Source organism: Rhipicephalus microplus, chromosome 1 (assembly GCF_043290135.1).
Source record: "Rhipicephalus microplus isolate Deutch F79 chromosome 1, USDA_Rmic, whole genome shotgun sequence".
Taxonomy (NCBI): domain Eukaryota; kingdom Metazoa; phylum Arthropoda; class Arachnida; order Ixodida; family Ixodidae; genus Rhipicephalus; species Rhipicephalus microplus.
Genome location: NC_134700.1, coordinates 113,256,510 through 113,271,688, shown reverse-complemented (window position 1 = coordinate 113,271,688; position 15,179 = coordinate 113,256,510). Strand labels below are relative to the sequence as shown.

The window sequence follows — 15,179 nt, the reverse complement described above, 5'->3', positions numbered from 1 at the left end:
ACCTCAGGCATATTTCTTCATCTTCTTCACCCACAATGTGAAGACATAATACGATTAGAGATAGCGCAAAAACTTCAAATATTGCAATTTTCTCTCCAGATGCAGCCTTGGGCAAGTATATTTTAAGGGCTCTGAGCAACTCTCACTTAACACAAGAAAACGACACATCGGAAGCTATATCGGAGAACCCGGATCTCAATAGCTTGCACTCTCCTCCGCCGCGCAAGTGTTTCAGCGGGTGTATAGATCTTCCTTTGGATTGTAAAATAGGGGGAGAGCGCGAACGCAGTCCCCCACTACCAAAAATTGCATGCCCCATCTGCCCCAGTTTGGGGTAGTGGCAGGGGTCAGCACGAGCGCAGTGCAATGCCCGCGCCTCTCCCTGGGGGCATCAAAGAGAAGTTTATTCACTTCCAACCAAGGATAAAGTACATGACAAAAACATCGAGCTTCACGACTACAAAGGGTGCATGTACAATCAGAAAAGCACCACTACCGAGGTACAATGTATGTGGGGGGATGTACCCCTCTATTTACTGTACAGCGCGTGGTGCTCCAGCAGGCTTAATCATGCGCGGCGGTAGGTCTTCTCAACACGCGGTGGGAACAAGTAGCGACTTAGCGCTGTACAACTGTAGGTATTATTTCTTTTTTGTCGCCTGAAACAATGCTGCTTTCGTACACAGTAAGTGCATGCCCGGAGGTATAAAAGAGGCCTTGAGGCTGGGGGGGGGGGGGGTTACAAGGGAATGGGGGGGGGGCGTGTCTCCCCCCAAATAAGGCATCAGCAACAATCTGCGCGTAAAAAAACTGACTGAAGGCGCCAATCAATGAAGAAGGCGCTATACAAAACTTAACTCAAGTGTCGACCAGCATACTTTGCCCGAATCGATTACAAATAACAACGACAATGGGGTGATGAAATGAAACAGGTGATACAGATATACAGATATACATATACATACATACACATATACATACACATACATATAGTTATATATACATATATATATATATACATATATATACACAAATACATACACATACATATATACATATACATACACACACATATATATATATATATATATATATATGTATATACAAGTCCCCTTCCGCATGTGCTAGACAGCGGGAGGGGTGTCACCAGGTAGTGATTGGGGCGGCTAGCTTGCCATTCCTCAGAAAAAAGAATCTGGTATGCCAGCGACGAAGGAAGTTTTCCTCGCCTCTGGCCTCAAGTTCGCCGGATAGGTGGGCCCATAGCAACCGCCGGATACGCGAGACTACCGGAAACGCGCTCCGGACAGGTTTTCTACGCGCCTCCGCTAGCGATCTCCTTTGCCAAATAGCTAACATCGTGAAGATCAGCACAAGTTGGCCGAAGGCACCTTTGTTGCGCTTGTGGTAAGGAGGTGGGCGGATACCAAAGGAGCGGGCTACCATCCGCCACACGGGTTTCACCGCCACGCATTGGAACAACGCGTGATCCTGCGATTCAACTGCGTGACAGTTCGGACAACGTGCATCCGGGACTATTCCAAATTTATGCAGGCGTTGTCTGGTGGGGAGGACGACCCAGGCCTTTTTCAGGAGGAAATCCTGTGCTTCACGGGGGGTGCCGCAACGGAGCGAGAGTAATTCGCGCTTCGCGCGCTCGGCTCGTTTTTGTTCAGTGTCGCTCAGCTGCTTCCGCGTGATGGCTTCAACGATGCGCGCTGGCTGGTCCTCATCCACATCGCCTTCGGGCACTTCTTGCCTCAACATGCGCCAGGTAGCCGACGCCGTTTTATAGAAGGGCGCAGGTGCCTCAGCAAAGGGCCCAATGTGGTGGCCTGCATCCAGCCAGTCGTGCTTCACTCCACTCCAGTAGAGGAGTAGGTTGCGCCCTACGTAATCGCTCGCGCGCGCGAGCATGCGGGCGGTTTTCAGGGCCAGGACTCTGCTCGTTGTCAACACATGTGGTAGGCCGAGGCCCCCTTCTGACACTGCCAGTTGTAGCAAGTTTTGCTTCAATGGTGGCGGTTTCCCATCCCAGAGGTATGCGTTAATGAGTTTGGTTAACTGGCTTGCTGTTCTTGTGGGCATCACTGCTACTCGGCTCGCATGCGAGGCTAGGGCGCAAATGCTTGTTTTGACGGCTACTGCTTTCTCGCATAGCGTCAGGCCTTGTAGGCTAGCGCTCTCTGACACTTGTGCAGCCCTGTCCACGACTCGGGACCACGTAGAGGCCGCAACTCCCTCGCGGGAAAAGTATATACCGAGGACCTTAACAGCGGTGACCACCTCGAAGTTGCCGATCACGTGCGCCGGGAAATGGCCGAATAGGAGGGCTTTACACTTCCTCTCATTTAGCTGTGCACCGGATGCTAGGGCGTACGACGCGAATACCTGGTGAAAGCGCTCGAGACTGCTTGGATCTCGCACAAAAAGGGAGATATCGTCAGCGTATGCGAGGACTTTCAGGTCCGCAGTTCCTGTGAGAGGAAGGCCCCGGATGTGCGCGTCGCTTGCCAGGGATGTAAGTAGCGGCTCTATCGCGAGTACAAAGAGGGTGGGGCCTAGCGGGCACCCCTGCCTGATCCCTCTCGTGTACTGAAAGGTGTCCGTCGTGGAGCGATTAACTACTACATGGCACCTGAGGTCTGAGTACAGGAGCCTTATCACTTGTACAAAGTTTGCCGGTAGGCCAAACTCTCGCAGGGTTTGGAACAGGTAGGCGTGCCTGACCCTATCGAAAGCCTTGGCCTGATCAAGTGAAAAAAAGGCTCCAGTGACTCTTTTCTCTGAAGCGTACTGGAACACGTCCCTTGTCGTGGTCAGGTTGGTAAACATTGATCTGCCCGGGACTGCGCAAGCCTGGTGTGGAGCAATAATATCCGGCAGAAAGATCTTTAGTCGGCTGTTCAAGATTGACGCCACGATCTTGTAGTCTACATTTAACAACGGGATCGGGCGCCAAGAGGCAGGGTCGTTCGGCGGTGCACCTTCTTTAAGAATGAGGACTACGCGCCCCATGCCGAAGGAGGCAGGTTTTGCGTGTCCCTCTAGGACCGTGTTGACTATGGCTAGGAGCGGTTCACATAGGCTCTCGAAAAAGGTGGCGTAGAAGCCCGCTGTGAGGCCGTCCGCACCGGGAGCCGAGTTTGGTGGCATTGACTGGATAGCGGCCCTCAATTCTGATAACGTCGCTGCGCCGCACATAGTCAGGCATTCATCCTCTTCCAGACGTTTAAGGAATTTACACAGCTCCGACAGGGACGCGGGCTCCGAGGCGATCATTGTGGCGTCCGGCTCGTGAAAGGCTGTCTCGAAGTGGTGCAAGAAAGTCGCCTCGATCTCGACCGGGTCTGTCGCTAGGGTACCATCTGGGCGCTTTACCTCTGCAATACGCACAGAGCCGTTTCCCCTTACTTCTCGCGAGACTACCTCTGGCCGCTCGCTCGAGGTGGCCCAAGTCGCGCGCTTTTCGCCAGTAGCTGCCCGAAGAAGCCGTTCGTACTGCACCTTGAGCGAGGCTAGGTAATCTCGTGTACAGGAGGTGAGGGTGTCAGCACTCTGAATGATACGCATTCTGCGCAGTAACTCGTTCATCTGCGACGTCAAGCGCTTTTTCCTTTTACGGCCTTCGTCTTGGAGGAGGACCTTCCAGGCCTCCTTGAGGTCGTCCCAGGTAGTCGGTGTTACGCGGGGGGATGCTCTAATCGAGCCCTCTATGAGAGTCTCGATCTGTGGTACACACACCGGATCCTTTAGTAGTGCAGAATCCAGGCGCCACGATGCGTCGGCTGGTTTGGGGCCAGGCTTTGCACGGAGGGTTGTTAGCAGTGGCGCGTGATCAGACAAAGCGGCCAGAGGGGGCGGCAACGGGACCACCTCGCACGCTGTTAGGGATGGAAGTAGGAGCTCCGGTAAGTACGCGCGGTCTAGCCGGCTAGCGGTGACCCTCGACACGCGGGTGGGGCCGAAATCGTCGTCGTGGAGGCGGACCCATGCGTCTGAAAGTCGGAGGCGTTCGAGAACTTTGATCAGTTCTTTTGCACGGTAGGCTGAGCCTCCGCAACTTGGTCCCCGGATATCCCTCGCAGTGTCGACCACACAGTTAAAGTCTCCAAGGATTACGTGCGGGAGGGGGGTCAGCAGGTACTCGCCAAGCTCCCTGAAAAAGGGGTTCGTCTCCGATCTAGTTACTGGCGCGTACACGTTCACAAACCGAACTTTCTGCCCATCGATGAAGATGTCAAGCATTAATGTGCGGCCGTCAGCGCCAAACACGCAATGGGCTTTTTGCCTAAACCTCCCGGTGACGAACACAACCCCAACCCCGCATGACCTGGTCCTCGTCAGTGAGAAGAAGGCTTCGACGTGACAGAGGCTGCGGAAGCGAGCGACGTCGAGGGGGGATCGGAAATTCGTCTCCTGGACGAACAACAAGTCGATGCTGCGGGCTTTCGCAAAGGAAACGACCGCGGTTTGTTTCGTCGTGTCGCGGAAACCGCGAACATTCCAAGTGGCGAAACGGATTCGGTCAGCCATCAGTCGCACTATGGTGGAGTGGAAACGAGGGGGGTACGTGAGGGTGTGGAAGGGAGGGATGGAGGCAAGGGGAGGCAGCGCATAGGGGAGTGAAACAGGAAAGGGTAAACGGCGGCGCCGGCGCGCACGGGCACTGCTGTCTGTAACGAAGCGAAGGTGTTATCAGATCTGCTCGCTGGCTTTAGGGGGCGGTTCCCCTTTGCCTGCGGCGCATTGGCCGAGCTTCTGCGTCCTCGCCTTCGGTGGGGCATCGCTGTCGATCGCCGTCGCTTCTGACCCAATTCGGCATTGTCGCGCCTCTCTGCTTGTGGCTCTCCCTCTCGTTCCTTTCCTGTTCTCCTCTCCCTGGCGCCGGAGCGAGCGCGAACGAGCTCTCTGCTCACGGCCTGACACCCGCTCAAAGGAGAGAGGCTGGTTTATTTGAGCGCGGTCTTGGTCGTCAGGGGGCGAGTAATACCCGCGGCTCACGATGGGCAATTCGTCCTTGGCGGGGTCATTGGTAGCGTCGTCCAAGTCCTGGGCGCACACTGGGGCCAACACGTTAACGGGTGTTTGGGAGGGGGTTGGGAAGGCCTCACGTCGCTTGAAAGTTTCGGCAAGCACCGGGAAGTTGTGGCCATCGTCTTGGACTGACGGGGGGACGAATGGCATAGACGGGGACGATTGGGCCGAGACGGTTTCGAGGTCGCTCGATTCCGTTTCCGATGACATGGTGGTGGCATCGTCACTCTTCTCGGGCTTGTCTTCCTCGTTGGCGGATGAATCCGCCGCAGTGCTTCCTGTGAGCAAGCTGGCATCCGTTTCGCGGCCTTGGGGGGAGGGAGGCCTTGGGGGGGCGCGGGCCGCGGTCCTGGGTACGAGCACTTGTAAGCGAGAGGGGGGTTTGCCTGGCTTCTGCGACGGGGAGCCACTCGGCTGGACCGAGTTCGACGCGAGGTCCGATACCGAGGGGAAACCGCGAGCGGCTGACGCATAAGAGCGCCTCCTAAAACATTCTTTTGTTCCGTGGTGACCCCCGCAACGCTTACATTCGGCTGAACAGCCCTCAGTTTCATGACCGAAAATTCCGCATCGTATGCAGTATGGTGCGGAGCATGCGGTCGCCATGTGGCCCACCTCACTACATCGCGCGCACACCCGCCTCATGCCTCTATATTCGAACACGACCCGGTGCCCCGCAATGGTCGCAAAGTTGGGCACCGGCTTACTCATTTCGATTTTTACGACTCTGACGCCGTTCAACTTATTTTGGCGGGTAGCCACAGTAGCAAACGAGATGCCCCGCACCGTACCGTACTGTGCTAGGGCGTTGCCAAGTATCTCGTCAGACAGGTAGGCGGGGTATTGGTAGACGTTGACGTACGTGACCGGCGGCCCGACGGCCTCAACCGGTACACTTACTCCATTAACCTTGAAACCTTCCGCCACCATTAACTTTGTTGCCTGACTGGCGTTACGTGTGCAGACGAGAAACTTGGCCCCGCCCATATGCTGCATAACAAAAACACTATCATCACCAGCTTCTAATTCTATAGCGTCTATAAGATCATCAAGGGATACGTCGCCATCCGGCGCTGTGAAGAGGAAGCAGTTCTCCCGCACTGGTAGGTCGGTAGTGGCCGCCATTCTGGAGGGGCTGTCGCCAGCAGAAGGGGGCGTGACTTGTAGAAAACTAGTAGCGTGCAGTCGAGCTGCACTCTGGTAAATCTGCGGCTAAGCCTGGGGAGACGCCGCTCGGGATCAGGAGGAGTCAGGTGGGTTGCAGGCAGGCTCCGGGAAGGTAGCGTGGACCGGCATCCGTGCTCCTCCTGGCATAGGGGTGGGGGGCTCCGGGCTGGAAGGCCCGAGACCCAGAGGTGGCAGTCGCTCGCACGAGGCGGCGAAGCCGGCAGGACTCGATGCCGAACGAAGCAGCTGGAACCAGGGCTGGAGACACCTCCTCGTTGATCACACCGCCATCTTGACCACGGCCACCCCGACACCAGGTAAGTATGCCAGACAACGGGTCGCACTCGGTCAGCACCCATCGTGACGTCTTGTGTCATTCTGGTGAGGTGCAGACGACGGTCGAAGATTACTGTTTGCTTCTTGTATATTTTAAGGAGCCATTTGAAGAAGCACTAATGGCCCACTAATATGCGTCGACCTGTTAAATAAAATTGAACCTAGCTCTGATTGATGACAAAAAAAAAGCTCAAGTTTGATCAAATATAATAGCAGTTTTAGCGCAACAAGCATGAATCATCTTTACGCCGCTAGAGGCGCTAGCGCTGCTGTCAATTAACGGAGGGCGCACGTTTCATCCAAGGCTATTCATGTTCATGCACTTGTGCATGCATTTTCAGCTCCACATCATGACGTTCCAGTCAATAAAGAAATTACAGCACAGTCACTTTCCACGTGAAGGTTTCGCATAACATCGACTGCGAAGAAGATACGTGCGATCTACTAATTGTTTTTTTTTCTGCGCTTCGGGAAGGGATGTTTTGCATATTCGTACATTTTAATAGACCCATTTTTTTGTAATTCGAAGGTATTTTTTTATTGAAAGCAAGTAGCGAGTTAAAACGCACCCGTCCTCTCGTGCTTATGGCTTATGGTACCTTTGTCTTGGGAAAAAAAAACATCATGGGCGAAAGCCAATACAATTTAATTTTAAAGACTAAGCTGTGTATAGAAAAACTGTCATGTGAAAGCTCAGGCAGTTTTGAAGACACTGTGCGCTTTCATATTCTCACATCGTTTTCGAACGCATTGGTTTGAACTGGGCAAAGGAGGTCTTCTGCAAGTCTCAATTTCGATTCGCAGCAGCCCATGCAATTATCTAGTAAATGTGCATAAATCGAAGTGACGAACTGAGGCGCTCAACGCTGAAGCAGCAGCAAGCAAGCTCTCTTCATTGTTGAACCCTCTCATGAAAACTTTTCAGCGTCTATTGTTGTGGATCTCCTCAAACAGGGTGACAGCGGGAATCCTCAAATGGCCACGACTACTATTTATTTCCCATCTCATTAGACCGAAACGCGCGGTCCAAGGTACAAGTGTTGCGTTAGCGGGAATTATTGCATCGCAGTCTTTGCTTAGGTTGAGAATCTTGGTGGTGGAAAGAGAAATTGTTGTTGTATGGATTGATGGTAGATATCATACGAGCTAAAATTTTAGAAACGACAGTGAAATCGCTTGAAAACATTGAACACACTCGAAAATAAATTGCGGGTAGTGTTAGACAGCTACAAAATAAGAAAAGCAAACATTATAGGAGGTTCCAAACTGAAACATTCTAAAACACCTAAAGCACGGACGTCTATACTGACAAGGTATGTTATTTTGATATTAAAATTCATTTCCGTATGCTGCGATCAACACTCAACACTTGATTGATGTTAGGCCACTACAGTACCAATACTAGCGACTTGAAGTGGCGGCCTGGCTATTGAAACGTCAGGTAACAAAATTTCTGAAGAGGCGCGCTTGTGCGTCACCAAAACATTCAAAGAGGGCGCTTGTGTGTCGCCAACCCATAGATGAGCCGCCAGGATTTCTTCAATAGAATAGGAGGGGGGGGGGGGGGGGTGAGCAAGTGATTACATCCTGGGGCCGTATCAACCGCTAGTGCCCACAAGCTAGGGTCCTTTCAGCACCGCCCCTGTCTCGAAGTGTGGAGCGGGCATTGCTACTGACGTCGCAGCACACTCGGGGTGCCTGCAGTTGAAATATAGCGATTCGAGATAGCGATTCTTCGAGTTGATGCAGCGATTCGAGAAAGCTTGTAAAATTGAGCTTTTTTGTGTGTTATAAATATTAAAAAGAAAAAAAAAGTCTAAGTCAAGGACAACCAAGACAGCATTATAGGTACTTTGTATTAAATTTGCAGCATTTCTTTGCGAACTTTGGTGATTTTAAGGGTATCTATCTATCTGGCCGCTTAGGTTTGGGTGGTCTCGTCCGAACACGGCTGCTGACACCAAAGCCCGAGCACTCGGAACGAGGCTCCAGCTACCTGCCTTCGCTTTTAGGTGCCAGGGATGGAATCGTCAGCTATCTCGATTTTATATTATTTTACCTAATTTTCCGCCCACCAAGATCAATGGTAGGCACTCTTCGCAGCTCGCAACCGGAAATAAAGTTCGGGATAGTGAGCTGGGCCAGAAGGGTCGCTGAAGCACAGCAATGTGCGGCCATCTAGAGTGGCCCGAAGGCCCGTTGTCATCCTGCTTCCACTTTCCCTGCCACACCTGCCCTCAAATCATTCTTCCAAGGATCAATAAAGTCCCTTACCTACCTCAGGCATATTTATTCATCTTCTTCACCCACAATGTGAAGACGTAATACGAATAGAGATAGCGCAAAAACTTCAAATATTGCAATTTTCTCTCCAGATGCAGCCTTGGGCAAGTATATTTTAAGGGCTCTGAGCAACTCTCACTTAACACAAGAAAACGACACATCGGAAGCTATATCGGAGAACCCGGATCTCAATAGCTTGCACTCTCCTCCGCCGCGCAAGTGTTTCAGCGGGTGTATAGATCTTCCTTTGGATTGTAAAATAGGGGGAGAGCGCGAACGCAGTCCCCCACTACCAAAAATTGCATGCCCCATCTGCCCCAGTTTGGGGTAGTGGCAGGGGTCAGCACGAGCGCAGTGCAATGCCCGCACCTCTCCCTGGGGGCACCGCCATCTTGACCACGGTCACCCCGACACCAGGTAAGTATGCCAGACAACGGGTCGCACTCGGTCAGCACCCATCGTGACGTCTTGTGTCATTCTGGTGAGGTGCAGACGACGGTCGAAGATTACTGCTTGCTTCTTGTATATTTTAAGGAGCCATTTGAAGAAGCACTAATGGCCCACTAATATGCGTCGACCTGTTAAATAAAATTGAACCTAGCTCTGATTGATGATTAAAAAAAAAAGCTCAAGTTTGATCAAATATAATAGCAGTTTTAGCGCAACAAGCATGAATCATCTTTACGCCGCTAGAGGCGCTAGCGCTGCTGTCAATTAACGGAGGGCGCACGTTTCATCCAAGGCTATTCATGTTCATGCACTTGTGCATGCATTTTCAGCTCCACATCATGACGTTCCAGTCAATAAAGAAATTACAGCACAGTCACTTTCCATGTGAAGGTTTCGCATAACATCGACTGCGAAGAAGATACGTGCGATCTACTAATTGTTTTTTTTTTCTGCGCTTCGGGAAGGGATGTTTTGCATATTCGTACATTTTAATAGACCCATTTTTTTGTAATTCGAAGGTATTTTTTTATGGAAAGCAAGTAGCGAGTTAAAACGCACCCGTCCTCTCGTGCTTATGGCTTATGGTACCTTTGTCTTGGGAAAAAAAAAACAACATGGGCGAAAGCCAATACAATTTAATTTTAAAGACTAAGCTGTGTATAGAAAACTGTCATGTGAAAGCTCAGGCAGTTTGAAGACACTGTGCGCTTTCATATTCTCACATCGTTTTCGAACGCATTGGTTTGAACTGGGCAAAGGAGGTCTTCTGCAAGTCTCAATTTCGATTCGCAGCAGCCCATGCAATTATCTAGTAAATGTGCATAAATCGAAGTGACGAACTGAGGCGCTGAACGCTGAAGCAGCATCAAGCAAGCTCTCTTCATTGTTGAACCCTCTCATGAAAACTTTTCAGCGTCTATTGTTGTGGATCTCCTCAAACAGGGTGACAGCGGGAATCCTCAAATGGTCACGACTACTATTTATTTCCCATCTCATTAGACCGAAACGCGCGGTCCAAGGTACAAGTGTTGCGTTAGCGGTAATTATTGCATCGCAGTCTTTGCTTAGGTTGAGAATCTTGGTGGTGGAATGATAAATTGTTGTTGTATGGATTGATGGTAGATATCATACGAGCTAAAATTTTAGAAACGACAGTGAAATCGCTTGAAAACATTGAACACACTCGAAAATAAATTGCGGGTAGTGTTAGACAGCTACAAAATAAGAAAAGCAAACATTATAGGAGGTTCCAAACTGAAACATTCTAAAACACCTAAAGCACGGACGTCTAGTGACAAGGTATGTTATTTTGATATTAAAATTCATTTCCGTATGCTGCGATCAACACTCAACACTTGATTGATGTTAGGCCACTACAGTACCAATACTAGCGACTTGAAGTGGCGGCCTGGCTATTGAAACGTCAGGTAACAAAATTTCTGAAATAGGCGCGCTTGTGCGTCACCAAAACATTCAAAGAGGGCGCTTGTGTGTCGCCAACCCATAGATGAGCCGCCAGGATTTCTTCAATAGGATAGGAGGGGGGGGGGGGGGGGGGTGAGCAAGTGATTACATCCTGGGGCCGTATCAACCGCTAGTGCCCACAAGCTAGGGTCCTTTCAGCACCGCCCCTGTCTCGAAGTGCGGAGCGGGCATTGCTGCTGACGTCACGATATCTTGTAAGCATGTGAAGAGAAAATTTGGACGTCACAGCACACTCGGGGTGCCTGCAGTTGAAAGATAGCGATTCGAGATAGCGATTCTTCGAGTTGATGCAGCGATTCGAGAAAGCTTGTAAAATTGAGCTTTTTTGTGTGTTATAAATATTAAAACGAAAAAAAAAAAGTCTAAGTCAAGGACAACCAAGACAGCATTATAGGTACTTTGTATTAAATTTGCAGCATTTCTTTGCGAACTTTGGTGATTTTAAGGGTATCTATCTATCTGGCCGCTTAGGTTTGGGTGGTCTCGTCCGAACACGGCTGCTGACACCAAAGCCCGAGCACTCGGAACGAGGCTCCAGCTACCTGCCTTCGCTTTTAGGTGCCAGGGATGGAATCGTCAGCTATCTCGATTTTATATTATTTTACCTAATTTTGCCGCCCACCAAGATCAATGGTAGGCACTCTTCGCAGCTCGCAACCGGAAATAAAGTTCGGGATAGTGAGCTGGGCCAGAAGGGTCGCTGAAGCACAGCAATGTGCGGCCATCTAGAGTGGCCCGAAGGCCCGTTGTCATCCTGCTTCCACTTTCCCTGCCACACCTGCCCTCAAATCATTCTTCCAAGGATCAATAAAGTCCCTTACCTACCTCAGGCATATTTCTTCATCTTCTTCACCCACAATGTGAAGACATAATACGAATAGAGATAGCGCAAAAACTTCAAATATTCCGATTTTCTCTCCAGATGCAGCCTTGGGCAGGTATATTTTAAGGGCTCTGAGCAACTCTCACTTAACACAAGAAAACGACACATCGGAAGCCATATCGGAGAACCTGGATCTCAATAGCTTGCACTCTCCTCCACCGCGCAAGTGTTTCAGCGGGTGTATAGATCTTCCTTTGGATTGTAAAATAGGGGGAGAGCGCGAACGCAGTCCCCCACTACCAAAAATTGCATGCCCCATCTGCCCCAGTTTGGGGTAGTGGCAGGGGTCAGCACGAGCGCAGTGCAATGCCCGCGCCTCTCCCTGGGGGCACCGCCATCTTGACCACGGTCACCCCGACACCAGGTAAGTATGCCAGACAACGGGTCGCACTCGGTCAGCACCCATCGCGACGTCTTGTGTCATTCTGGTGAGGTGCAGACGACGGTCGAAGATTACTGTTTGCTTCTTGTATATTTTAAGGAGCCATTTGAAGAAGCACTAATGGCCCACTAATATGCGTCGACCTGTTAAATAAAATTGAACCTAGCTCTGATTGATGACAAAAAAAAAGCTCAAGTTTGATCAAATATAATAGCAGTTTTAGCGCAACAAGCATGAATCATCTTTACGCCGCTAGAGGCGCTAGCGCTGCTGTCAATTAACGGAGGGCGCACGTTTCATCCAAGGCTATTCATGTTCATGCACTTGTGCATGCATTTTCAGCTCCACATCATGACGTTCCAGTCAATAAAGAAATTACAGCACAGTCACTTTCCATGTGAAGGTTTCGCATAACATCGACTGCGAAGAAGATACGTGCGATCTACTAATTGTTTTTTTTTTCTGCGCTTCGGGAAGGGATTGTTTGCATATTCGTACATTTTAATAGACCCATTTTTTTGTAATTCGAAGGTATTTTTTTATGGAAAGCAAGTAGCGAGTTAAAACGCACCCGTCCTCTCGTGCTTATGGTACCTTTGTCTTGGGGAAAAAAAAAAAAACATCATGGGCGAAAGCCAATACAATTTTAAAGACTAAGCTTTGTATAGAAGACTGTCATGTGAAAGCTCAGGCAGTTTGAAGACACTGTGCGCTTTCATATTCCCACATCGTTTTCGAACGCATTGGTTTGAACTGGGCAAAGGAGGTCTTCTGCAAGTCTCAAATTCGCAAATCGAAGTGACGAACTGAGGCGCTGAACGCTGAAGCAGCAGCAAGCAAGCTCTCTTCATTGTTGAACCCTCTCATGAAAACTTTTCAGCGTCTATTGTTGTGGATATCCTAAAACAGGGTGACAGCGGGAATCCTCAAATGGCCACGACTACTATTTATTTCCGATCTCATTAGACCGAAACGCGCGGCCCAAGGTACAAGTGTTGCGTTAGCGGGAATTATTGCATCGCAGTCTTTGCTTAGGTTAAGAATCTTGGTGGTGGAATGAGAAATTGTTGTATGTATTGATGGTAGATATCATACGAGCTAAAATTTTAGAAACGACAGTGAAATCGCTTGAAAACATTGAACACACTCGAAAATAAATTGCGGGTAGTGTTAGACAGCTACAAAATAAGAAAAGCAAACATTATAGGAGGTTCCAAACTGAAACATTCTAGAACACCTAAAGCACGGACGTCTACTGACAAGGTATGTTATTTTGATATTAAAATTCATTTCCGTATGCTGCGATCAACACTTGATTGATGTTAGGCCACTACAGTACCAATACTAGCGACTTGAAGTGGCGGCCTGGCTATTGAAACGTCAGGTAACAAAATTTCTGAAACAGGCGCGCTTGTGCGTCACCAAAACATTCAAAGAGGGCGCTTGTGTGTCGCCAACCCATAGATGAGCCGCCAGGATTTCTTCAATAGGATAGGTGGGGGGGGGGGGGGGGGTGAGCAAGTGATTACATCCTGGGGCCGTATCAACCGCTAGTGCCCACAAGCTAGGGTCCTTTCAGCACCGCCCCTGTCTCGAAGTGTGGAGCGGGCATTGCTGCTGACGTCACGATATCTTGTAAGCATGTGAAGAGAAAATTTGGACGTCACAGCACACTCGGGGTGCCTGCAGTTGAAAGATAGCGATTCGGGATAGCGATTCTTCGAGTTGATGCAGCGATTCGAGAAAGCTTGTAAAATTGAGCTTTTTTGTGTGTTATAAATATTAAAAAGAAAAAAAAGCCTTTAAGCCAAGGACAACCAAGACAGCATTATAGGTACTTTGTATTAAATTTGCAGCATTTCTTTGCGAACTTTGGTGATTTTAAGGGTATCTATCTATCTGGCCGCTTAGGTTTGGGTGGTCTCGTCCGAACACGGCTGCTGACACCAAAGCCCGAGCACTCGGAACGAGGCTCCAGCTACCTGCCTTCGCTTTTAGGCGCCAGGGATGGAATCGTCAGCTATCTCGATTTTATAATATTTTACCTAATTTTCCGCCCACCAAGAGCGATGGTAGGCACTCTTCGCAGCTCGCAACCGGAAATAAAGTTCGGGATAGTGAGCTGGGCCAGAAGGGTCGCTGAAGCACAGCAATGTTCGGCCATCTAGAGTGGCCCGAAGGCCCGTTGTCATCCTGCTTACACTTTCCCTGCCACACCTGCCCTCAAATGATTCTTCCAAGGATCAATAAAGTCCCGTACCTACCTCAGGCATATTTCTTCATCTTCTTCACCCACAATGTGAAGACATAATACGAATAGAGATAGCGCAAAAACTTCAAATATTCCAATTTTCTCTCCAGATGCAGCCTTGGGCAGGTATATTTTAAGGGCTCTGAGCAACTCTCACTTAACACAAGAAAACGACACATCGGAAGCCATATCGGAGAACCTGGATCTCAATAGCTTGCACTCTCCTCCACCGCGCAAGTGTTTCAGCGGGTGTATAGATCTTCCTTTGGATTGTAAAATAGGGGGAGAGCGCGAACGCAGTCCCCCACTACCAAAAATTGCATGCCCCATCTGCCCCAGTTTGGGGTAGTGGCAGGGGTCAGCACGAGCGCAGTGCAATGCCCGCGCCTCTCCCTGGGGGCACCGCCATCTTGACCACGGTCACCCCGACACCAGGTAAGTATGCCAGACAACGGGTCGCACTCGGTCAGCACCCATCGCGACGTCTTGTGTCATTCAGGTGAGGTGCAGACGACGGTCGAAGATTGCTGTTTGCTTCTTGTATATTTTAAGGAGCCATTTCAAGAAACACTAATGGCCCACTAATATGCGTCGACCTGTTAAATAAAATTGAACCTAGCTCTGATTGATGATTAAAAAAAAAGCTCAAGTTTGATCAAATATAATAGCAGTTTTAGCGCAACAAGCATGAATCATCTTTACGCCGCTAGAGGCGCTAGCGCTGCGGTCAATTAACGGAGGGTGCACGTTTCATCCAAGGCTATTCATGTTCATGCACTTGTGCATGCATTTTCAGCTCCACATCATGACGTTCCAGTCAATAAAGAAATTACAGCACAGTCACTTTCCATGTGAAGGTTTCGCATAACATCCACTGCGAAGATACGTGCGATCTACTAATTGTT

The 15,179-nt window shown here is 49.8% G+C and overlaps 3 non-coding genes and 1 pseudogene across 3 annotated transcripts; all 4 read right to left on the bottom strand.

Annotated features, from left to right (window-relative positions):
- Positions 1 to 268: 268 nt before the first annotated feature.
- Positions 269 to 405, bottom strand: LOC142771506 (U1 spliceosomal RNA; annotated as a pseudogene).
- Positions 406 to 9,084: 8,679 nt separating this feature from the next.
- Positions 9,085 to 9,248, bottom strand: LOC142771628 (U1 spliceosomal RNA). Its single transcript, XR_012886032.1, has one exon. It is a non-coding gene; the product is annotated as a U1 spliceosomal RNA (small nuclear RNA).
- Positions 9,249 to 11,849: 2,601 nt separating this feature from the next.
- LOC119184091 (U1 spliceosomal RNA) lies at positions 11,850 to 12,013 on the bottom strand. The gene has a single exon (XR_005111425.1). It is a non-coding gene; the product is annotated as a U1 spliceosomal RNA (small nuclear RNA).
- Positions 12,014 to 14,553: 2,540 nt separating this feature from the next.
- Positions 14,554 to 14,717, bottom strand: LOC119184094 (U1 spliceosomal RNA). Its single transcript, XR_005111428.1, has one exon. It is a non-coding gene; the product is annotated as a U1 spliceosomal RNA (small nuclear RNA).
- Positions 14,718 to 15,179: the final 462 nt, after the last annotated feature.